General features: G+C 30.2%; 1 protein-coding gene and 1 long non-coding RNA gene across 2 annotated transcripts in view; one reads left to right on the top strand and one right to left on the bottom strand.

Moving 5' to 3' along the window:
• The window catches only part of LOC123266211 (ras-related protein Rab-37), a 134,783-nt gene that overhangs the window by 88,320 nt on the left and 19,903 nt on the right, over positions 1 to 26,560 (bottom strand). The gene's annotated exons all lie outside the window — the stretch shown is intronic.
• On the top strand, positions 17,909 to 19,664 carry LOC123266222. Its single transcript, XR_006509729.1, has 3 exons — positions 17,909 to 18,680; positions 19,310 to 19,394; positions 19,500 to 19,664. It is a non-coding gene; the product is annotated as an uncharacterized LOC123266222 (long non-coding RNA).

Raw genomic sequence — 26,560 nt, 5'->3', positions numbered from 1 at the left:
GAATTCTTCAGAACGCCGCTTATTTCGATCGAATCGGATGATCCGTTCAAAAGTTATGAGAGATTTACACACACACACACACACACACATACAGACACGGTGACATCACCGCGGAAATAGTCAGGAAAGCTTCCTACGACCTCAAAACGTCGAGATCTGATGAAAACTCGATTTTCGAAAAACGGGGTGAAAACAATAACTTCCCGATTTTTGAAAATTTTTTTAGCGGGAAGTTAAAAATTATCCCAAAATACAAGATCTAAAAAATTGAAGAAAAGTAAAAAAAATTGGTTGTAAGGATATATAAAATAGAATATAGACTAGAATTAAACGGCGTCATAATACAAGAAAGTCTCGCACGGTTTAATTACGATTCAAGCCGGAGGGAGGATTAGCTCATGCAAGTATAATTCTCCACCCAGATACAGATATACAGCACAGAGTAAAGTAGAGACTAGGCTGCATAAGCATCATCCTTTGCCTGATATTACTTTACTCTCATATATATTCTTCTTCCTTTTTTTCTCTTCTCTTTAACTTTTGAATTCTTATACATATTATGTATACTTCTTTCTTGGCCCCCATCTCTATCTTTGCATCTATCTCACTTCATTTCATTTGCTGTATTATACATCCGTCTCTGTTGCTGTGTCGGTTTTTATTCCCAACATAAAAATCCGTCTTTCCGACTGCCTGACTGCCTGACTCCCAGACTCTTCTCCACCATTCAAATCATCTCAAGCTCCGGGTCCGCCCACGCGTCATTTCTCGCTTTTACACTCTCAACCTTTTGTTGATTACTATATACAATTATAGTCTCTTTGTTGGGTGATACACCGAAAACAATTCATTCGTTTCTTATTTATCACCTTGTCTTATTCGGAATAAAAACTCCCTTCGTCTTGTTAAACATGTTTATTTTAAATTAAGAGACCATAATCTTATGATTGTCTTCGATTCAATAATATTTTGGGTTTCTTTTTAAGCCTATCTTACTTTTGTTATCTTCTTTCGTGAAAACTAATATTTTGAAAATAAATAATATGTTTTCTATGTGTTTAAATACAATACCTAAGTCGAAATTTTGAACATATTCTAATCTTGCACTGAAAAAAATTCTAGATTAAAGAAAATTTCGATCTTGCTTTGAGATATTTAGTTTGAATTAATTCAAAAAATTCACGAACGAAATTAAAAAAAATATTATTAGTTCTTACACGGGAAAAAGATGATTTAAAAATTGCATCACTAATGATGTAAAAATCCGACTGTACGAGTGGCGTTAGTTTTGGTTTGAGGTGATACAAATATTGTATCACCGTGATATAGATTCCACATCACAGTGAAGTAAATTTTGAGTGCGCTTCACGCATGCGCCTGAATATTGTATAGGTTATATTTGTTGTTGATGTTTTGTGTCGTATGTATTTTTTTATTTATTAAGAATTTGTTATAAAAAAACGTGAAAATAACATGGCAGTTGACCTTGTATGTTCAATGCTAAAAGAATAATGTCTTGAAAAATTTATTTCAAGGTTTGAGGGTACGAATATTTCCGTCAAATTAGTCCCATTTAAAATACATTAGATACAAAAATTGTATCACCGGGTGATGTAAATTTAGGTTCACCTCTGTTGACTTCACAGGTGATACAATTTTTGTATCACCTGATGAGATTTTAAAGCCACTTTTTTCCGTGTAGATGACAAATTTTAATTAATTTTACTAATCTTACTAAGATGATAATCTTGGATGAAGATAACCGGCTCTTTTCAAAATAATTTCGTTCTTGGAACAAGAATATATCTCTTGAATCAAAAATAGTTTTTTTTTAGTGCGCAAAAATTATTTAAAGTTTTGAAGGATTTTAGACGGATTTGGGCAGCTGTAAGAAATTACTTGAACACTATTGGAGATTTCTGATTATTAAAAATTTGTGAGCACTATTATAGATTATTTTGGGCGAATGTAGGGATTCATAAAAATTATTTAGATAATTTTGATGTATACGTTAATCGAGGTTCTCTTCAAAATGATTTCTTCGATTCATGAATATTTTATTTTTTTAGTGTAAAATGAATATTTGCTACTGTTACCAAATTTCATTATCTATACTAATATTATAAAGAGGAAAGATTTGATTGTTTGTTTGTTTGTTTGTTTGTTTGCATCGAATAGACTTCGAAACTAGTGAACTGATTTGAAAAATTTTTTCACTGTTGGGAAGCTACACTATCCCCGGGTGACATAGGCTATATTACATCATAATTAATGTTGAAATTTTTGTTAAATACGCGTGTGAAGCCGGGGTGGACTGCTAGTTGTTTGTAAAATTCACTCGAAATTTTCAAAAAACTAAAAAATGTGTCTAGTCTATGTGTTAAAAAATTGATCTCCAATCGCTTATGACTTCCAGAAATCGACAAAGATTCTTACTCTGAAGGAAGAGAATCACGTTAAATTTTTTACCCTCAGATTTGACACACAAAAAAGAGATAACCGGGAGAGAAGGTATATAAGAAAGAGTAAAAAGATTCTTAAATATTGAAAAAGTCCAAAAGAGTTGTATTTACAAAAAAAGAGATAACCGGGACATTTGAGTGTACTCTAGCCCTCCTGTTGCGGTGTTGGATGCCGCGCGTGGGTTCAATGATGTGCGGAACGGGCCGACCAATGCGGAGGCACCAGACTGTGAAGACCTACACTGTTGTTGTACTTGTTGATTTATAGCCATCTACACCCGCGGAGTGCTTTGTGTACTTGAACGTACCTTGGTCATTATGTTCAGAATTCTCCAATCTCAAAGAACAAAATAACGGGCTCCTATTTAATTTTCAAAATACCAGACAGACATCAGACATCAGACGCTGGATTATTAATTCCCACATAAGAACAATCGGTATCAATAAATTATCAGGATAATTATTTTTAGAATGAAAAAAAGAATCTCGCCGGATTATTTGAATGACAAAATCAGTTTAAGTAAGAGTGTATACAACGCTAAAAATTAAAATTTGCTAAAGATCGCACATACTACACAAAAAGCATTTTTTTTTTTTTTAATTAACTGTTAAATTCACCAGAAAAGTTACTGTATACACAGTAAAGTATTTTTCGTCATTGTGTAGAGTGTAATACAAGAGTCTCTTGTGTGTAGAATTTCACATTCTAGTGTGTTAAATCATTAAATCAACACATGAGAATGTTAAATTTTACACAATGACGAAAAAATTTTTACTGTGTAGTGTATGTAATCGTGGGACTTCATGACTTGGCTTTACTGTTTGTTGGTGACTAAAATAGTCTTTAACGTTCTTTCAACAAATTTGACCAGAATCAACCGTAAAATTTTAATGTAGACCATAAAATAAACTTACTTTTTCGTAATTTTTATTAATAAAACGATACGAAGTTCAAGCGTTGATGCATAATGACTTACGATTACTATGATTTAATGGTAATTTTTAAAGAAAATTTATTTCATCAGAAAAGCATAATGAAGACTCTATATACCAAAATTTGAGCCCTTATTATTGATATTTAGAAGTTGTGATTCAAAATTGTCAAATTTCTACTTGATGAATAACATGGAAAAAAAATATTTCCAAACCACGGAATTCTATATCTTGTATTTAAAGCAACATAGTGGCTGCTTAATATATATTCATGCAGGAAATTAAACTGTGTGCAAAGAAAGTCTCTTATTATTTTTCGATAATTTTTGATTAATTTTACTTTAAACAATAATAATTTTGCAAAAAATGGAAGACAAACTGACAATTTAGGATATGTCAAACTTTAATCTCGAATAACTTTTTCAAAAGTAAATTCATCGAAAAATCATAAGAAACCTTTTTTGTAGATCGTTTAATTTTCTACTGACATATATTACGCACCCAAAAATTAGCTTGCAAGAGAAATGTAAAATTCCAAGGTTTAAAAATATTTTTCCTGTAATATTCAAATTGAAAAAAGTCAATTTTGACTTGCGATCTATAAATATCGATATTAAGAGCTCAAATTTTGACAAGGTATTTATTTAGGAAAAAAAAAATTATCCGGCTTTTTGTGCACCCTAATTAAAAATAATATTGATCACTTATATCTTAATCCCGTGAAATTTGATAAAATTAAATGCATTAAGATTGATGTAAATAACAGCTTATGCTAAATAATAAACCATTAGATTACCAAGTAAAAAGTGTGTACTAGAGCATTAAATAAAGTGTCTTCGTCTCGGTATAGTATCTCGTGATTCAAGTTCGTAGATATCAGGTATCCTGAGCCAGAATAAAAAGTAAAAAAGCAAAAAATAAAACGAGTTGGAATCGACACGACTCTGTCGTGTATCGAAACCGCATCGAGAGTTGGAGTTAGAAGACCAAGACCGTGCGGTTGGCGTACGTGCGAGTCTTAAGATGTTACGATCCGATAAGCGGGTCCCCTTCTCCTCCTCCCATTCCTTTCTCCTCTCTTCTCCTACTTCGAAGGAACGATCCTACTTGTTTGCCTGATGTTTGTCCGCCTTGCCGCTGGCGACGCTCAGCGTCAACTTTCTTCTCTTATTATTTCATTTTCTTTCTTCCTCTCACACGTTATTTCTCAGCGTACATGCACTATAGAGTGTTTACTCGAAACCCACGGTTAGAAGTTGGAAGACAAGAGTCCAGTCTTGGTCTCGATGGTCCACTCTTGGCCCCTTTCTACCGCAGAACTCATTCACTCCTTCTCTGTCTTTGTCTTTATCTCTATCTCTATCTCTGTTGCTCACTATCTATCCAACGACTACAAGCAGTAGTCACTTGAGAAGTAAGAAGAGGCTAAGACGAATGAAAAAGATTGAGAATAAGAAGAGATGCATGAATTCCCGTGAAGAACTAACCGGGCGGTTTTATACAAAGGCATCGAGAAATCACGCGACTCTCTTTGCTGCTATTATCAACGTTCCTCCAACGCTTAATTGCATCAAATGAATGGAATGGAAGGAAAATAATGTTTGAGATTTTTAACACACACGTTGTGTAGTTTGATGTTTAAAAAGCTTCGACTATTATATTCAAAATGCTATGCTGAAAAAAAATTAAGAAAAATATTCTTGATCCAAGAATTAAATTATTTTCAAGATAATTTTACATCTTACTTTATGAATTTTTCAGCTTGAAGTCAGTTTTCTTAGCGGAAAGAGATTCTGTACCTAAAGATAAAGATTATGCCATCAAATTCGACATTGAACAAACAATAGAATACATTTTTGATTCAAGATAAAGCAATTCTTCAAAATTGTTCTTTTAGTTCAAGATTCCTTATCTTGAAGCAGTATCAATTATTTCCAAAGTATCAATTGACATCTATTCAAAGACATGTCAGTTTAACATGAAAAATTGTTTACACTTGTTTAATAAGACCAATACAATAGTTTCCCTGCAATACCCAAAAATTAGTCAAATTTACGACAAATCAAAATTTGACCTTCAACAACTTAGAACGAGTGGACTTACCAGAATATGATACAGAACTTGTCTTTGTAGAGCGTCCAATTTCTTGCGAAAATATGTTTAGAAATTTTTTTTGTGAAAGAGTGTTAACTGGTAACACTTATGGAATATAAACAATTGACAGTGCGATGAGGGGTATTTTAGTGTCAAAATTAAAAGCTCATACTTTCACAGAATTTTTTTGGGACCTAAATGAAACTTTTACAGTTGTTTGTTAGAAATAAATCATCTTGATACATATATGCACGGATAAAAAAATTAATTTGATTCAAGAGAAAAATTCTTTAACCAAAAATATAATTTTGAAAAGTTTATCATCTTGAATCAAGTAGAAAAATTCTTAAATCTCCTGAATGAAATTAACTTTTCTATTAGTTCGATCCAACAACCGAAAATAAGAGCAATTGTAGCATTTTTAGTATCGCTGAAAAAAGTTGGAAATATCTTGAATGAATGAACCTCTATGAAAAAATTACATATAAAAATATGTGTTAAAACATGTATATAGTTTATGTTCTCATATACATCTTATTTATGTGCATGTGGAATCTATCTGTTCATAAATGAAAAAAAACAATTATTGGTATCGAAAACGGACTAAAACTGTCAAGCTTGAATTACCGCTATATATATTTATCACTTACCAAGTTTTTTTTCTCAGATATAAATTTTTCATGTTTTCATATCATATCTTGTTTGAAAATATAAAAATGCTTTAATAAATAGATAAAATAAGAAATTTGGTTCTGTTTATCCTCTTTGTTTAATTTTCTTGATTCAATTTGTGATGAATGTGATAGACGGAAATGTAATACTAAATACGAATTCCACTAAATATCTAGGAGTCCATCTCTCAAATAATCTTTCCTAAGATACACACATCTCATAGATATGACGCAAAGTTTATGGCTCACTAAATAGTTTAAAACATAGGAAAAATTTTCTGTCAACACAGACCCGCAAATTATTAGTTACTGCCACGATCCTTCCTATTATTGACTACTGCTCAGTAGTGTTTCTAAACTTATCAAATGAACTTGATTCCAAGCTTCAGCGACTTGTAAATAATGCCATTCGATTCATTTATAACTTGAAGCGTAATGAACGAATTACACCATATCGACGGTCATTAAATTGGTTAAATGTAAAGTCACGAAGGTTATACTTTTTAAACTGCTGTCAACAAGTGAACCAAAATTTTTGCGTGTTCTATTTATTGATGAAGACCCTATCATCAGACGATCACACATAATAGCGACCAAAAATAACAAAATCACTTTCAAGATACCAAATTTTGTCACTGCAACCTACGAACATTTGTTTCTCATATCAGCTATACGGTTTTGGCAAGATTTTTGCCTCCAGAAATTTCAAATTCTCTTGGTTTAGAATCTTTTAAGACGAGAGTATTCGATTTTCTTAAAAATCTTGAAGAACAATAAAATAGTGAGCTGGTAAAAATTGATCATTCCAAAATATTTAAAAAACAATATATTCCCTTGTGTATTATGTAAATCTTATATCTTAAGCTATTATGTAAATTTTATACACTGTAAAAAAAACGGTGTTAAAATGGACTCATTTTAACACCGCTATGTAACACCTGTGTGTTAACACCGGTGTAGCGGTGTTAAAAATCCGGTGTAATATCAGTGTAACCGGTGTAATACCGGTGTAACAGTAGAATAAATTTAGACCGTATCAGAATATGAATATTACATGATCCATAAAACACAATTAATATTCAATATTTATCAAAATGAGACAAGTAACATTTATTTAAGAATTTTCAACTTATAAAATTACGCAGAAATCGATTTAATGAATGTTATACAACAAGTTGAATAGTATTTACAATATTAAATGTTTAGGAACAATATAATAATTATTTTTATCGTAACCATGATGTTTCTCATAATATAATGGATGTTTTAAACATGACAAATCTACGGATGTGCAAAAATAAATTATCTATATGAAAATCATTTAAAAAACGTTCAAAATTGTTGTAAAATTGCTCTAAAAATATTTCAAATTTTTTGTAAAAACACTATAAAACTGTCCAAAAAATGTTCCAAAATTGTTTCAAAAATATCCGAAAAATGTCTCAAATGTATTCAAAATTTGTTCTCAAATAGTTAAAAAAATGTTTTAAGATTATTCAAAAAAGGTTCCACATAAGATTTAAGGACAAAATTTCAACTAAATTGCTTCAAATAAATTGCATTGATTCTAAAATTATCTTAGAAGTATTCCGAAAATCTTAAAAAAAATACTTAAAAATTATGAAATAATTACTAAAATCCACTATTTTAGAGTTTCCGATTATCTATATGATGTCCTAAAATTGTCCTTTAATAATGGTGTTAAAGTAACACGGATCGAAAATTTACACCGAGAGAATTTCACACCATTATTTCACACCACACGGCCATGTAAAGTACTCTGGGTCCATTTTTACATCGAAATTTTTTACAGTGTATTTATTTTAATCAAAAACTTTTATCTTTTTTATATTTTATTATTTTAAACTTTCTAAATTAAGTATTAACTTTTTTTTTATTATTTATTTTTAATTATTAAACATAAAAAGTTTAATTATAAAAATTGTGTTACTTAAAATATTATCAACACCGGAAAATTTATAACACCGATTTAACACCGAAAAAAAAATATTTACACCGCGACCGGTGTTGCTGCTACACCGATTTCGGTGTTGAATTTAACACCGGAATTTTTAACACCGTACACCGCATGGACTCACACCGGTTTTTTTTTACAGTGTATTTTAATATGTATGTATTAACAGTACTTATGTGAAGTATAACTTTGTACATAAAATTTGGCATTTAAACTTAATAAATAAATAAATAAATTTATTAAATTTATTTTAACTGAATATCTCGAAGCAAAAGTCAAATTTTCAAAAAATATTCTTCATGAATCAAATGAATTATTTTCAATGTATTCACTAATGACCCAAATCTCTACTAGAACCTAAACAATAATCTAAATCGGCCGACATTAACCGTGAAATCTCATTGTCGATAATCAGCGGCAATAGTCTATAGTGAGTCTTTTATGGAGTTACGACCGGAAAGAGGGCTACAAGCATAACTACTTACACTATTATCCAACGTTTTGGGTTTGGGTCGGGTTGGTTTACGCCCTTAGAAGTTAAGGACAAAGAAGACACCACAGGAAGGTCGAGTACGAGGTGGTCCCAAAACTCTTACTCGAGACCGGACTGACGAGACTTCTGAACCCTGATTGAGAATGAGAATGAGAATGAGAATGAGAATGGGAATGAGAATGAGCAAACAAAGAAAGAGCGTTAAGTAGAAAGAGACAGATAAGTATAAGACCAAAAGCACAAGGTCTATACTATATGTGCTAAGAACAGATGCAGTCATTCGATCCTAAGCTGTGTGACAGTTCTCTCATTTGCATAACTACCGCAGTCGAAATTCAACAAAACGCTTTCAATGTTACACTTCGTAGAATTTAACATTATGTTTTTGGTTTTGGCAACAATTTTAAACATCCATTCTTTATACTTTTACGTCATCATCGATTGCTATCATTTACTCCGGTAAAAAAAAGTTTTTTGGTATGGACTAATAAGACCAATTTTTATGGTAGACCATATCAGCTAAATGTTTTTAATTTTTAATTTTTAGACATTCCTATAAAATGTGTAGATTAATTATCATATCGTATAAGATAAAACTTAGATTGGTAGTTGATTAAACTAAAAACTATTGTTAGATAAGCTTTTTAAAATAGTGAAAAAAAAAAAATTATCTTTTCTTTATAACTTAAAAACGGAAGAAAAATTTTAGGAAAAATCATAATATTCACATCATCATCCAGAACCAAACTTCTAATATATTCATTTTCATAATTTGAGATTTAAAAATTTATGATGTTACATTGTAAAAATGTTACATCATAAAAGTATTGAAAGTCTGGTTCTGGATTAAAACGTGACAATTGTAACTTTTTCTACAATTTTTTTTTTCCGTGTACTAATGTGATCTATGATTAGGGAAAATATGCTAAGAATATTTGTATTGTGATACGATCGCGAATGAGTTAGATTTTAAAGCAAACTTGAGTATTAAAATAAAAATCAGGCTATTAAGCCACAGGTGTCCTGATGGGGTCTAATATGACAAATTTTCATATAAGGACCTATCTGAACCTTTTAAATCATATAAGAAAATTTCTTCACGGAGTACTTTTAACAATCTATAAACTATTAGCACATTGCTCGCAAATACCTTAATTTAAGTCTTATAGTCTATCAATAGTCAATAGTCAGTAATCTAGTGATTCAATTGTTGATTTGACGTATTAATATAACTTTTACCCTCAGGTTAAAACGGAGGTGGAGCTTACTAAAGACTTCCCCTGATTCCCTTTTATTTATATACATGAACCTCATATGTATATGTATATGTATATGTATATGTATATATATATATATATATATATATATATATATATATATATATATATATATATATATATATATATATATATTATATTCGGACCTCCTCTTTTATTGTTGAATCGATAGGGGAAACATTGGATGTTATCACCACCAGTACACATAATTAAATACTTTACATTATAATGAACATGACTCCTAGTAACAAGGTTGAATTTTAATGCAGTGTCAAAACAGCGGATCAAAAGTTTCATGATTATGGATAATTTGGTCTTAGGCCAACGATTTACGGTTTGTATTATGTTAATGGTATATAATACAAAGTTTACCACCTGTATTCATAGTTCTTTAGTTTCTTTCCGAGACCACGCAAAAACTCGTCGCGTGCTTAGCTAAACGTTTCTCGGCCTTGAAATATAAGTTCTCGATTTATTTCTGTTTCTTCAGGCTAATTTCCGATTTGGATTATTGTAAATATTTTTTATCATAACGTAATTGTGTATAGCAAATTTCGAACTTCGGGTCATATGAAAATTTTCAAATTTGTATTCTCTATAGATTTCATACATGTTTATCTGATTTTCGGTATTTACATTTTCTAAAATGAAACTTTCTGATGGTGGTTTTGGCTGAGAGGAATCGTGGATCTTTGGTGGGCTGTTATAAAAATTCCCAGGCAATAAAAAGTCTAGCGGTCGTAATTTAAAATATAAGATCGTAAAATTCAATCCAAAATGGCGGGCAACCAATTAGCAAGCGAATATAGCGATATAAAAAGTTGGACACTGCCTTGATCGTTAAATTTTTTTCTGTTACCAGAAGCTTTTTATTATAGTTGATGTTCGATATATTTTTGTGTTAGACTCCCCATGCGTAATGTTTGAAAATGTTTATACACAACAAAGAAAAGTAGGTTTTCATTCCTAGAAAAACGGTCTTTTGAAACCGTCATTGCTTGTATTATAGTCATCCGAAGGATAAGGTCTGGTAGACGTGTTGAAGTGAACGAATTTCTGGACATTTTTAGACTGAATTAGCTCGGAAGTAGTATTAGGAAAGGGAAGGGTGAGACGGAGCACTTAAGAAAATACTGAGTGTTTGGGAACTCACATGCGCTGAATCTTATTTTTTTTTTTTTTTTTAATTATCTTCAGAGTAAATAATAAAATTTGTTAGTTGCAACCAAAAAATTTTTTTATTATTTGGGAGAAAATTTGGATACCTCCTTAAAAAAAAAGAGTAATATTTTTTATCAATAATTCAACTAATACAGTTCAAAATCTTTAACCAAAAACATCATTTTGAAGAAGTTCTTCATTCTGGATTAAGCTAAAAATTTTTGGATGAAGTAAAATTTACTTTAACTAAAAAAAGTTTCTTTTTCAGTAATGGATTTTAAAATGAGATAATCAATTTAGTCGATCTAATTATCAGATACGATAAAAAATATCTCAAAAATAAATAGTAATTGCACAGTAAAAAATATTGTGTATTTGCGTCAAAAACGGTCTGTGTTAAAAAATTGTGTGTTAATTTGACACTTTTTGTGTGTTACTAGATAAAATGACACAAAATTAGTGTCAAGCGGGAAATATTAACACTAAGTTTGTGTTGTTGGCGCGTCCTTTCTTCAGTTTACGCGCCAAACGCATTGTTTTACCGGACAGCTACTTAACCACTCGGGCGTATAAATTATAGTGTCTAATTTTATGAAAAATAGTTTATTTAATTATATTTGATAAAAAAAAACCAGTTTGTTCACAATTAAAAAAAAGAAAAATTGATATTAATTAAAGTAAGTAAAAGTTTACTATATTTATAATTATATAAAATGCTCAACTAACCTCACTTTCTTATAATAAATTTGCTACATAAATTATTATTTAACGTTAAAATTTATAATATTTATTAAAAATGAAAGACTTTGAACAATTTCTCTGTTAGTTTAACAAATTCATAAAAAAAATATGAACAAATTTATTGATTTTATGTTTTTCTTTTGCAATTTTACTTTACATTTTCTGACACTAGTTTTATTTTTTTTTTGTAGATGACAGATAGTTCACAAGGGAATATTATGTTTATTTTTCATTGGCTAAATAATAAAGTTTGGGCGAAATTACAACTACCTGTTACATTAAATGATTTCATTTTCAAAGGTTAATTTCTATACTTTTTGACATTTATTTATCAAACTCATTCTTTATGTATGTTGTAAAAAATAATTATTTATTACAGCTCGTGAAGTCTTTCCCAGTTTGATTGAAACAGAGTTTTATTTCACTGATTCAGATGATGCTAGGTTGGATGATATTTTGGTCGACTACGTTCTCTCCAGTCAATTTAATTTAATTATTACCTTAATGTGCGTATTTAACGCTAAATATAAAATTAAAAAATTCATTGTACCTAAGGCGTGTCTACGTGATTTAAACCACATCAAATCGGCTTTTAATTTAAATATTTATTAACATTATAAAATAAGCCTGATCATTATTTAATCACAAGTACAATTTTAGTTTTATTGTATTTCATTTTTTTTTCATTGTCATTTTTTTTATATCTTTTATGTAAAAATTACAATTAAGAGCAATTACAAATTATTTTTGCTCATTCATTTTTATTTACTCAAATATTTTTTTCTCTTATTTTATTTATAAATTTAATTATTACCTTAATGTCCGTATTTAACGCTAAATATAAAATTAAAGAAATTAAATAAACTAATTTTCTTGATAAGCGTGAAGATTTATTTATTTTTAATTGATTTCCTAACCTTTATATTCAATAAACTTAAATAATAAGTGAGTTAACACTTTTTTGGTGTAAAATCAACACAATTCTAGTGTTAGATACAGTCGACACAAAATTAATGTTAATTTTAACACAATATTTGTGTTCAAAATTCAACACTATTTTTTGTGTTGAAAATTAACACTAAAATTGTGTCGACGGATTCTAACACTAGGATTGTGTTGATTTTACACAAAATTTTTTACTGTGTGTTACACTTCCGGAATGTGTCATACTTATTAGTAAAAGTATGCAGTGGGATCAAAGGCATAACACAAAAGCTCTAGGGTTTCGCCCGGTGATCCCTTTATTTAGTCCCACGAGGGTAAGGGTGAGAACTCCACCCTCGATTGGCGTCCCCCGGTTAACATATCTGGCGAATGCGAGATGAGCTTTACCACAAATGTTTATCATCTTCATCAATGCATTTTTTTATCGTTGAAATCCTCCACTCTCGATATTTCATATTTTCATCTCCTCTCTAAAAAGAGATCCAAGCTTAGCGAAGAGATATTTGAGTCAAATAAAAAACACAAAGAAGAAGACCCGCATCGATAATCATTCAGAGATCCTTCATCGTGATGATGCATCTTTTCTACAAACTTAAATTTGTTTAATTTTTTATTCATGCTTCTTAACACGACTATTCACTTATTCGAAACGTGATTTGTGATTTCCTCTATCATACCGTCTAAATCAATCATCATTTTTAATATTTATATTAAACAAGAGGTTGTGATAATCTCTGTGATTAATGTCGCATCTCCAATCATACAAAAACAAAATTACTTTTGCTGCGAATGCGAAAGATTAATCGCACAAATCAGAAACTGCTTTTTCGTAAATCATCCTGCTTCAAATTAATCATTATTGGTAATGTTTTAATAACAAAGTCGCCTAAAAAGGCGTATCAGTTTCAAATATCAAATTATCAAGGTATGCATTTTTCTTGCTTTGTTATTAAATTATTATCGAAAAAGCTGTGCTAATGCATTATGGAATTTTTATTATGATCAATATTTCTTCATATTTCACATATCCGACCGGTTTTATCGCAAATTGTTAATAAATTTCGATACTTATTGTTCTGCATTTTTTCCCGTGATGTAAAATTTGCTATTTTTTACACGAAGAGATTAATATAGAAATTGCAATAATTACATCGTAAACCAAGACTAGTCTTTCAATATCTTAACTTTTCTAATGTAAATTAATAAATTACATACATTAAACATGATACATTTTGTGAAATGTACACCTACTATTCCAAACAATAAAATATAGTCTGCATATATTTCTTAAAATCTCACAAAAATATCTTTCATTATTAATTGTTCTACAATGTGAGTGTAACATTTTTTGCGTAAGAAAGTAGAATTCTTTGCTTAAGGTAGTACTACCGTTACCACAAGAGTCAAATACCAAAACCTAACCTTATTTGATTAACGTAGTAAATTTACCCTATACTAAATCACGTTGGAGAAAGAGAGACAGAGATAAATTTTGAATGTTTTTTATTAATAAATATTCTCATATTCTTGAAAACCATACTGATTGTTATTAAATATGTTTTAGATGTTATTTTCTCTCGTTGTCTTGATTTTTATAAGAATCTGAACGTCCAGTTTTGTGAAATAAAATAAAGCCTGTGATTCTCCATAAGGATCAATGGTAAAAGCAAAAATATGTAGATATTAATATCTTTTTTTCAGGACTTGTCAGGCTTCCAAAAATTTTACTGCTTAATTATGATATTATAAAGTACCAACATGCCAAATTTCATCAAATTCTGAACGTAAATTCCAAAACCGGTAGTACTACCTTAACCAAGTGACATTTTTCACTAAAGAACCAATCTCATATTTCTCTCTGCTTGTACTCATTGAGAGAAACCGTACTTTTTTTTTACACTCGTACAGTAAGTGGAAACTTAGAACTCAAATTTCTCACTATCAAATGAACATTTTTCTTGATTAATCGATTTTTTATTTTATAAAATAAATTTCTTAGTTCCAAAATTTTTCTCTTAATTCAAATTAATGTGTTGTTTCAGTATTTAAAGAAAAGAAAAGTTTTTGAATCAAATAATTTCTCTTGGATTGAGTAAACTTTACTCGGTTCAATTTTTTCTCAATTTAAGACCAAGAAACCCTTTAAAATAATCTTATTGGTCTTGGTTCAAATTTTTTTTCTTTAATCAACTCCATTCATCTATCAGTGTACCTAGGCATTTTTTTGTTCAATTTAAAACTAACACTTAGCGAGTAAATAAAAAACGCATAAGCAGGAACCGAATTATATCCACACAAATGATAAATCGAAGTACTGTGTGTTAGCATCATATAAAGGAAGTGAATACTACGAATGTAGTATACCAGAATATATATATATATATATATCTATCTATAATTTGAGCATTTCTGTCCATTATATGCCTCCCCGGGGAACGTTTTCTCGTTTTATTCCTTTTCCTTTTTTTTTATATTCACGGCACAATAACTACGAACTTGCCAGCTGCCCCCCGTGACACGCGCCGTCGACGCTCACAGCTTGTCAAAATCGTTATGCAGGTATATGTATATAATATAATATATATAACATATAATATATATAAATTGAACATAACATATAACATATTTCCCTCTCTAATATTTACATTCTATTCTAGACACACACATACAGGATATATCTTTATGCTTCCTATAAGTTATACATATAAGCCAGAATGAGCCATTCGTCTTTCTATCGGGAACCGACGTCGCGTGCGCGCCATCACAGACAAAGGGATCCTAGATGTAGACCAAAGACGCACCTTGAGTAATCAAATGCTCTATGCAGTATATACACATATAACGTATAAGGTATACTGTTGGGTCTACGTTGAAAAAAACACCCCACATAGAACGAAACCAAGTTCCTATAAGCTCTGGATACAGCGAAGGTTCTAAAAGCTTAAGGACTACCTTGAATCTAAGATTAATGTCAACGACTGTATAAATCCCATACATCGGTTGATTTTGTAGGTATTATATATGAGCAAAATTGAAGGGAGACAGCAAAAAAAGACGAGCAAGTTAATCGGAAAGGAGTCAATGCAAAAAACTTACTCAACTGGTCTTCTTTAAACTTCAACGTTATTACCAGGAAGGACGATTTAGAATATTCATAATGATTAAATGGGATGTAAAAGGCAAAATTAATTGTGTATTGTGTCATTTATTTTTCATTCACTATTACAACGTAGCATTTTTTTCGGATTACCACGTATATATAAAATAAAAAAGTAATATCAGTTACGATTATTATAATAGTTGATCCAAAAAGAAATATCATAGCAATGCATACATAGTCCGCGTTTGTAAAAAAAAATTTTCAAAAAAATTAAAAAATACAGTTACTTAAAAAAAAAATTAGGAAAACGGTTGACCCGAGTCATGAATATTTCGAAAATCGGCGATTTTGATTCTATTAACATTGAAAAAAAATTAAGAAAACGGTTGACCTTAAAGACCATCCTTGCAACTTCCCGCTAATTTCATACTTCAGCGCTCAAAATTGCACTTATTACGTTTTTGAGCTCTTGAAGCTCAAAAATATAATTTTCTTGTCATTTTGAGCTCTCCGAGCTCAAAAGTCTGCCAGAAGTTTAATAAAACACTATTTTTTGAATTTTCAAACCGAAATAACTTTTGAATGAATGAACCGATTTTCACGCAGTTGGCAGCATTCGACGCAGTTTTTGAAGCCTTATAAAGAATCTTCAAGTTTAAATTGATCGAAATAGAAATTTCGAAGTAAATCCGAAAAAACACTTTTTTCGGTTTTCTTTCGACAACGATAACTCATGAACAAATCAACCGATTCCGACCGGGTTGGCGGCAATCGACGGGGTTTTTTGATATTGAGAGCTTATCAGTTTTTGGAATTGATCGGTAGTGCCGTTTAAAAGTTATTCCAAAAAAACCACATTTGAAAAAATTTTTAATTTCCCACTAAGAAAATTAAAAATATTTAGTTTAAAACTCAAAAATTACATGTGTTTTAAATAAAATATATGACATATTAAATAATTTTTTATAAAAAGTAAATAAAAAGCAAAGATTTTGCAAAATAAGTTCTGATCAGACGTTAAAGAGTTTCATAGTTTTGAACCAAGTGATAACTTTTCTGCCTGATTTAAAATAAAACTTTTTAAAATGATTTTTGAGTTCAAAAGTTATTTATTTTAAATAAACAAAGTTTATTTTTTCTCTTTTAGTGTATGTATATATATCTATTAGCTTTTCCAAAAAATGCTTTAAAAAGTTAAGTCTTTAATGTGTAACTCACATTTTTTTTCTAAAGATTTTTTTGAGAAAACGAAAATTTATTAATTTTAAAACCATATAGTTTCTTCGATATAAAGAGAAACAAACAAATTTTTTCGGTTGCCAAGTATAAAAATTAGACAGATTAATCATAAGATCAAAAAAAGTGAAACAATAACTGATTTTCCAACATTGAGTATGAATCATCAGTGAAAATTTTCAAGTGATACCTAAAATTCTAACTAGACAAAAATATTACGGATGTTTTCTTAAAACCTTTTGCTTCCAGGTACAATCTTAGTACCTTTAAAAGCATGAGTGACACCCTAAATCATATTTCTGTGAAAATATTAGTATAATCTCTTTCAATTTGTAAAAGATTACAAGGTTGTAATTTAGGATAATATATAATAAAAAAAAAAAAAATACTCAATAAAAAAGAAGTCTACAACGATATTTATTTATATTCTGAAATTTTCTACGACAATTTTGGCGCTCTAATTTGGTTTTAATTGAAACATCATTAAATTTACATTTTTAGTTCACCTGTGACTCATGACTTTTCAAAAATAATCTTAAAAAACACTTATTATATACTAAATACCTGTAACATATATAAATATCAGATTTATTTATACCCGGTTTTATTAGGTCATCCCAAGTATATGATCATTAATATCCAATAATAATGGCATTTCCATAATAATGGTCCTTAAATTCCTTTTCTTATCGAGAACCCAAAATAAATGAAAAGTAATAATAACGACCGGATAATAAAGTATAAATAAAATAAAATTACAAGGGAACATCTCACGTGGCATCATTATCACTTATAAAATCATTAAAATTTATTAACTTGATAAAAAGTTTTCTAGATTTTTATTAGTATGCGATGATTTATATGATTATATATCAAAATTTTAATGACTTACTCAATTAGTTACGCACATGACTTTTTTACACATATGTATGTGTTTATACATCATCACCGAAATTTAAAAATGTTTTTTAACATCTTATAATAGATATGTATTTAGAGAGAAGAAAACATAACACGTCGATGGTCATTTAAAATTCAATTTCTGTGGCATTTTATCTTCGGCGACCACTGAATCGATTCCGGACGACACACGTGACGCCCACGTGATCAGACCACAGAGGCACTTGTCCTCGGTAGCACACACACCGAACAACGAGTTAGAACCGTATATAGAGAAAGCATTATTTAGAGTCCTACATTGTATTTGTACATGATAACACATTGTCATATTAACCAGTCGAACTCCTCGACCCAGGATTTTCGGATACAGAGGTTGAGGTTAGCGCGTAGACACGTGCCACTGTTTTTTTATGTCTTAATAACATATGTATTCATGTGTTATGTTACATATGTGTGTATATATGCGTGTGAAGTTGGATTTCTCATTCAAAAACATGCGAGTTATATTTTTCGTCCTTGTCATTATTCTTCTCGCTTCGCATATGCACCCCCACTTCCCACTATTAGTAACGTATATGTTACATACATGTATTTATACACATATAGTAGCGACATGAGTGTAATAGACTCGAGCAAGGCCGCACCAGTCTATAGATACTGATCGACCGACTGAGACGTAATTTTCGTGGCAGGTACGTGCCACGAGGGAAAAGCCCATTGGCTAATTGTAGAAACATGTAAACACTGATCAAAACATGTTGTTGTTTATTTTTTTGGTACAAAATTTATAATTTTGAAATTACAAAAACCGTAAATGCATTTTTGTAGCAATCGAAAAGATTCTTGTCATTTTTGCGTAGCTTAATTCTTTGGCGAATATTTCGAACTTTACAGTTAAATGGTTAAAAATATGGTTGGCAAAATTTTGAAGCTCGATTCTGGGTCAAATATTGAAGATATCGTGAAATTGATAAAAAAAACTTTATTGAAAGAAATTTAATGAACAATCGAAAAGATTTTTCTCATATTTTTTCCGTATTTTTCTTCCTTGGCGAAAATTTTAAATTTTGAAATGAAATCACACACTGAAAAAAAATTAGGTTGATTCAAGAGAAAAATTATTGAATCAAAAAAATTGTTTTTGAGAGCTTCATCGTTTTGATTTAAGTAGAAAAATCCGTAAACGAATTAATTTTCCTCGGTTCAAATAAATCTTACTTGATTCAAGAATTACTCACCTTGATTTAAAAAAATGAAACTTTTTAAAATAATTTTCTTGATTCAAGAATTTTTCTTTTGAATCAAGTTAATTTTTTTTCAGTTTATGATCTACAAAACTTCAAAGCTCAATTCTGGATTGAATATCATAGATATGGAATAATCGATAAGAATCCTCTTCGTAGAACGTAAGATTTTCTATAAAAAAAGTTTCTATCAATTTCTTCGTATCTCGCTAAAAGTTTAAATTAAAATTACGTGAAAACTTAACAGTGAAAATTTTTTTTATTTAGACATTTGGTAACTTTAAAAGCACAATATGCATTGGAGAAACAAAGGAATAATAGAATAGAAGTAAAACTTTTTACGAAGTGAATTTGACACCACCTGTTGCGACTGAAAGAGAATTACGGCGCAAAAGAAACGTAGATTATTGTGGATAGTGGTTACCACTTACTTCGAGCTGTTCCAAGAATAACTTTTAAAATAATATTTGTTTTTTCTAAGAAAATGAGACAATATGTTGTTTTATATGAAATATTGTTAAGCTGCTTTAAAGTTTAAAAATTAACTCTATACTTTGGTATTATTCTCACATACGTTAGATACATACATTTGTCATGTATATGTACATAAAAGTACACTACAATATGATAAGCTGAGTTGTAAAGATATGCATAGTGATAAATTTATGACTAAAAAAATATTCTTTGTGCTGCGGATATATATATCACTGTGCTGCACTAGCAGTAGAAATATGAGGCCTTGATTTGATGATAAGCTGTGCATATATTGAAGTCTATATCTATACATATATATACGTATGCAGTATAAACATTAGTACATTTATGAACATATTGCAATATATTTATGAATTCAGTGTGAAGTAAAATAAAATGAATATGCAGTACAGAAGGAATACTATTCAATTAAAAAATCTTATCTAAGCTAAAGCGTGCAATGATAAGAGCGTTGTTCGATAAGCTGCACAAAATGGTAGTCTAATATAGTTTTAAGTGTTATACATTTACATGATAAAAGTGCGTGAACAATTGCTAGCTTGTGATTTTTCTAAAAATTTTGGAGACGCCAAAATTAAAAGAACTTATCTTCGCGCAAAAAATAAATATGTTATCCAATTTAAAAATCTACTTTTCATCGTTCATAAAAATTATACTTTGAAACTGTGATTTTTCCAGTTTTTCGGGAATCTACCCGAGTCAAAGTATCAGACATCAATTGAACGTTTTCAACGTTAAGAACGTATTGAACATTAAAAATGAAAAATGGAGTAATAATGACCGACAATAAAAAATTTTCTAGCCTTCTGTGACTTTTGGTTCTTCCTAGAATTACATATATGGTATCATCTTGGACCATGTAATGTCGTGTGGAAAGAAAAGTATTGAACTTTCCATTCGCGTCTTGATGAAATTTGCCCAAAAGCTAACACCAGCTAACTAAGTCATTGGTTTTACAATTTTATACGCATCCTATATACTATCTGGAAAAGATAATTTTCTTGACAATTGTAACGCATTTTAACGTTCAATACGCTTTTAACGTTAGAAACGTCCATTTTAAATTCAAAACGTTAAATACCTTCAATTTACGTTTAAAACGTTGAAAACTACTAAAACCTACACTATAAACTACAACCGTTCAATAATTTTTTTTTTCTTTCATGAAATCTCGTAATTTAATAAAAAGTTAAATCCGTTAAGTTAGAAATTATAAATGTCAAAAAGTGTTCAATAAGAAGCTTGGAAATGCCCGAAAAAAAGCATATCAAAGAAGTTTAGAAAGAAACAGGTATGAGGTTGGGTATGTATATTCATTGTGGGCAATATGATCGTAAAGAAAAGAAGCGGTACGATTGCCAGGTCCAGCTACTCGGGTTTCTCCGGTCGCCGTGTTTTTAATCCCTGTCGTTGATGCCATTCCTTGAGGGCCTAAAAGGCGTTGCAGGTCTACCATATACATATATACTATATATATTGTTGGATGATCGCACCAGCAGCTGCTTGCACGTTTGAGGATGAGAGACCAGATGGTTACGGCTCATTCCTTATAGACTTTTGCCCAAAGTAAAAGAAACCACCGACCAATGTTGCCAACGTACTTAGATACGAATTGCTTTAGGACTTGGTTTTTTAGTCCTGGAAGATTGGGCCTCTTGGTATAGCCAAAACCGAAGAACATACTATAAAGAATATACTATATAGACACTATATTATATGATCAAGAAAGAAGAGTGTAGTTGTGTTTATATTGTAGAATAAAGGAGATTAAAAGGAATAAAAGTTGAAGCTCAAGTCCCAAGTGGGCTGTTCTCCAAATAGCTCCACCTGCGCCTTCTTATTCTCATTTTTGTATTCTTCTACCACTTCTGACTTTTCGACACTCACTCCAAGCCCATTATGTATTTTCTTTACAATATTTATTGCGCTTAAATTCGCTTACTTATTCGGACGATATGTTTTGTACTTTTAGAAATAATAAATTTACATATGTTAACATTAGGTCGAAATCGCAATGTTTAGGGCGGTGGTTGATTACTGACTGATTGACGGTATTATGATGATAAATCGGTTATTAATAAGCAGTATTTTTATACAAGGTACAGTTTGACGTTTATTACATTAGATTCGTGGTGTAGAAAAAAATTTAAAGTCATAACTGCATGTCGTAAGAAAGTAACAACCGTCAAATCGAAAACGACACAATTTTGATGAATGGCCGCAAGAAAAATGACATGTGGATAGCACGTGCCGTGTGGTTTATATAGTTTAACCTTAACCTGAGGAAAAAACTTCTTTTTTCTGTAGTCGGTTCTTCATATATATTTAATGAAAGTATATTAAAATATCTTTGGCATAAAATAAAAAATTTAATTTAAGCGAAATCACTTTTTTTTTTTGAGACAGAAGTTGCACAAATATAGGAAAAAAATTGAAGAAAACACGAAAATTTTTCAAGTCAGGGAATTGACGAAATTAACAGTTAGAAAAAATAAATCACAAAGAAGAAAAATTTTAATAAATAATTATAACCAAATGATCACTTGACAGAAGTTCCTGGAATTTTTCTTTTAATAGGTTCGGTCTTGCAATATTAACGAATCCAGCGTGAAGAAGTTTTCAATAAAAATGAAATTTTCCGCTCCTAATTTGTTGACTCCATGGATTTTGAATGGAGAAACGTCAATGACATTAGGGTGATATGTCACCCTTGAGAGTTTTATAAAGTTAGGGGGTGTCATTGAGAGTGATCTCAAAGCGTTACGAATTAAAGGGGTACGGAGGGGAACGCAAAGCCACGCCCTCCCTTCTCTTAAGTTAAACACTCTCAAGCTCATATCAAGAGTTATCCACATATAATATGAGTACTAAATAAAACTTAACTCGACTGCATTCAGATTCATCGATAGCCAGCAGAGAGCACAGATCTCTCAGCACGGAAAGTTAATTAGTTCACAATCGTGACTGGTGAATGAGTCAAAGGCTCTTGAAGATTATCGTAGAATCCCGTAGCTTGCACGATGTAACAAAAATATATGCACTCGGTTCAGTTTAGTTTTGCTTAAATACTATATACATGTATAATGCTACACTTATTTTGTATATCGCCCAATCTTGAACTCTCGCTCCTTTGTAGGAGAAAGAACCTCAACACAATTCTATATCTCAATGTTTATTCTTATGTTTGCTTTCAGAACAAAACAACTCCTGTTATTAATTGGCCACGGCATTTTCATTCTTGTCCACTTCAAGTTCTCAATTCCCAGCTCTCAAGCCTCACAATAATGGCCCACGGATAACGCGACGAGTTATGCTAATAAGCCTCTTTACTTTAAAACTCTCTCGACACATGCGTTTCATACTATGAATATTCAAATTCTCTCATCTGATTACGTCAAGCTTGTAGTGTCGTTGACATATCGCGGCCTTTCCAGGCTACAAACACTTTGATGAGACTAAATTAGAAACTTTGAGCTTCAGTTCGGCTGCATTATTTCAAAACAAGATAACTAACAAGTTTTAGATTTTATAAGTTTATCTTGAAAAAAAAATTTAATAGCAGATATATTTGATACAGAGATTTATAAGGAAAAAAAAACTGGTTCAGTACTAAAAGAATCAAAAATGCAACAATTCAAACGGAATTTCATTAAGTTTCAAAATTTATCACTCAAGTGCTGTAAAATATGAACTGATAAAAATCAAATCTTACAAACACAACTTAGTGTAATGATTTTCCAAATTATAACACAAATATTAAAACAAGGTCCATGCATCGGGATATGTATTATTTTCCAGAAATTTTTCTGAAATATCTTCATTTCAAATAATTCGTAACCTGATTCGTAAACACCCAATTCGAAGCAAACAAAACAAAGATACTTAAAATCATATCATGTTTGCTTCATCACAATGAAATATTATTTAGAACAAAATGAAGTCCTCGAGACAAGAAATTAGTATCGTTCTAGATTCCAAAAGTAAAATAAAACGCTTTATGCTCCACACTCATACATTTGACATAACTTATTGCTATTAGAAAAAATATTAATTAGAAATTGAAGTAACACAACAAAAAGTCTACATAGAATGAGCTGATAGATTTTTAAATTAAGTATAGAACTAATCATTAGAAGTGAAAACTTTAGATTTTTAAAAAGTGATAAGTGAATTTTGATGTAAATTTTCATTTTTACATTGTAAAATTTAAGAAAAAAATGAAACAAATTACTCAATGAAAGTCCGATATGTAGCATAATTCGAAATCAGCCGGAAAAACAGTGTTTCAATAAAATTCAGTATAAACTTGACTAGACACAGAATAGAGTAAAATATTTCAATGATATATCGCTTAGAAATAGTGAACCTTCCATTTGACGATAAGAATCTCCAATAGATGTGCTACTAGACTAGCGATAACTCAACGCTATAATGTCACGATTCAGTGTAACATGCATTTGTATAAAACATTCACGCTACATACAAAATGTAATATTTTATATTACTATACTGAATTATGATATTTGTTCGCTTTCTCGAGTCAAAATTACTTCCGAATCTTGATCATTCCATCACAATTACAAATTCAATAGTGGTTTTAATTAATTAATAAAAGGATATGTCACGCATGTTATTAGTAATATTAAATCTGGCTAATCATGAATTCAATTCTGTCGATAAGTCAATTTTTTTGTTATCAATATTTTTATATGAAACGTGGTAGTTAATAATTGTCACTGACGTGCTGATAAGTACACACCACAAAGTATGTCCAATATCACAACTTAGTGGAGAGTAGTGACAAAATACAAGTCTCATTGGTAATTCAGTCTCCATGTAATAGTGGATATGATGGTATAGGGACCACCGGAAGCAACCCATCACTGCCCCACGCTCACGACTTCCGTTCCGGTGACTGACTTCTGGTCACGATCATACACTACAGTAGTAACTTCTTCAGAACTGGTTTCTGCTCCTAAAACTTTTAAATAATCCAAGTAAATAGTGTCTGTTAGTTATAACTTTTAAGTTATTCATAAGCATAAGTTTAACAACTCCAAACTCCAATCATCACTGGATCTACCTTATCCTTATCAGTCTCTAAAAGTGTTACTAAAACTTATTCACTTGTAGTATACACTTTGGTAGAACACTAACATTTCGAACTTGGAACGTCTCCAGGTGATTCCATTCGTTTTCCGGGAAGTTTCAGACTAAAAAAGAATCACTCTAATTTTGGACACGAAGAATATTTCGCTGCAACGAATAACTATCTCCAGGAATAATAAAGATATTTTGGTGAATTTGTATGCTTCAGACTATAATTCATGAATGCTTTTGGTTTTGGGTTTTGTTTAGATTCCGAATTCAAGCAATTCTGCTTGATTCAAGACGATGAAACTCGTAAAAATAATCTTCTTGGTTCAATATTTTTTTCTTTTGTTGAAATTCATTTTTTTATGAGTACAAGAACATCGATTTGAAAAGTTTGATCATCTTAAATCAAGCAGAAACATTTTTGAATCAAATAAAATTTATTTGAACTAAGAACTATTTCTTATATCAAGAAATTTGTTTTTCTTGATCAAAGTAAACTCTTCAAAAATACATTAATGGCTCAAAATTATTTTTCTTGAATCAAGAATTTTTCAATCAGTATATAACTTTCTATCCGATTGTGCAAGGTCTATGTTATTTCCAAGAACCATATTTCAAATTCTTCAAAAATGGCCGATTGTACTGTTGAATTAAACTTTGTTGAGTAAGTATTTCCTGTTTCTATATAATGCGCAACCATGAAATATTAAACTTCACGCTGCAAGAGTGTATAATATGCTATTATTAGATGAAAAATTTAAAGCAAATTTTCGCCAAGAAATCACGAAGAAATGCAACAAACTCGATAAATAATTCTTCTCTTCAATCTGCGTAAGCAATAAACTTTTATTATTTCGAATAAGTTTAATGTTTGTAACTTTATTACTAATAGAAGAGAAGTTTGTTAATTTAAAACTTTTCGTTAAAGTTAGCAACAGATGTTTGAATATGTAAATGTACATTTAAATCAAAAGAGTGAATCTACATTTTCGAAACCAATTCGCTGACCCGAATACTCCTTCTTAGCCATCTAAAGTCTATATTGAGATTCAATCATAAATAGAGATTATCTACTTCGGTTATGTATAATGATTTCTGAAGTTCGAAAATGTATCTTCGAAAGTGATAACATACATTGAATCCCGAAATTTTTGGTCCTCCTGCTCGAGAGACCAATGTTTTGCTCTGTTATTATAATTTCACAACTTCTTCTACAAATTGTAATTAACGAAAACCAAAAAAGTGTTTTAGAGGTTGTTGACTTTATGAAGATAAAAAATCTTGCCGCTTTCGACCAAACACTTTAAATTCTAAATAGTTTCTTCAGAAGTTTACTAATGATATTTACATCAAAGACGTGTCAGTCAGGCTTTCTTCTTGCTCTAGATCTTTAAATGGGAGAAAAGATAACATTTTGGTAAGATCTATCTTTTGGTAAACTATGCATACAGTACATAACTTTCAAGTCAAGTCTGCAACTTATAACTCTGGTGAACAAAATTAGTAGTAGCATCTTCAAATTTTGTGAAATACTTCGTACATTTCCGCAGAAAACACACATATATATATATATATATATATATATAGTTATATATATATATATATATATATATATATATATATATATTTATATATATAGATAAATATGTTTGACATATAAATAAAAACATAAAAAAATTGATATCCATTTTTTTTTGCTTGTCTATATGTTAGACACATATTTTACCGTGAGGGCG

The sequence above is a fragment of the Cotesia glomerata genome, linkage group LG5 (genome assembly GCF_020080835.1).
Source record: "Cotesia glomerata isolate CgM1 linkage group LG5, MPM_Cglom_v2.3, whole genome shotgun sequence".
NCBI lineage: Eukaryota > Metazoa > Arthropoda > Insecta > Hymenoptera > Braconidae > Cotesia > Cotesia glomerata.
The sequence above is the reverse complement of the archived record's forward strand: the minus strand, read 5'-3'. Positions and strand labels throughout refer to the sequence as shown.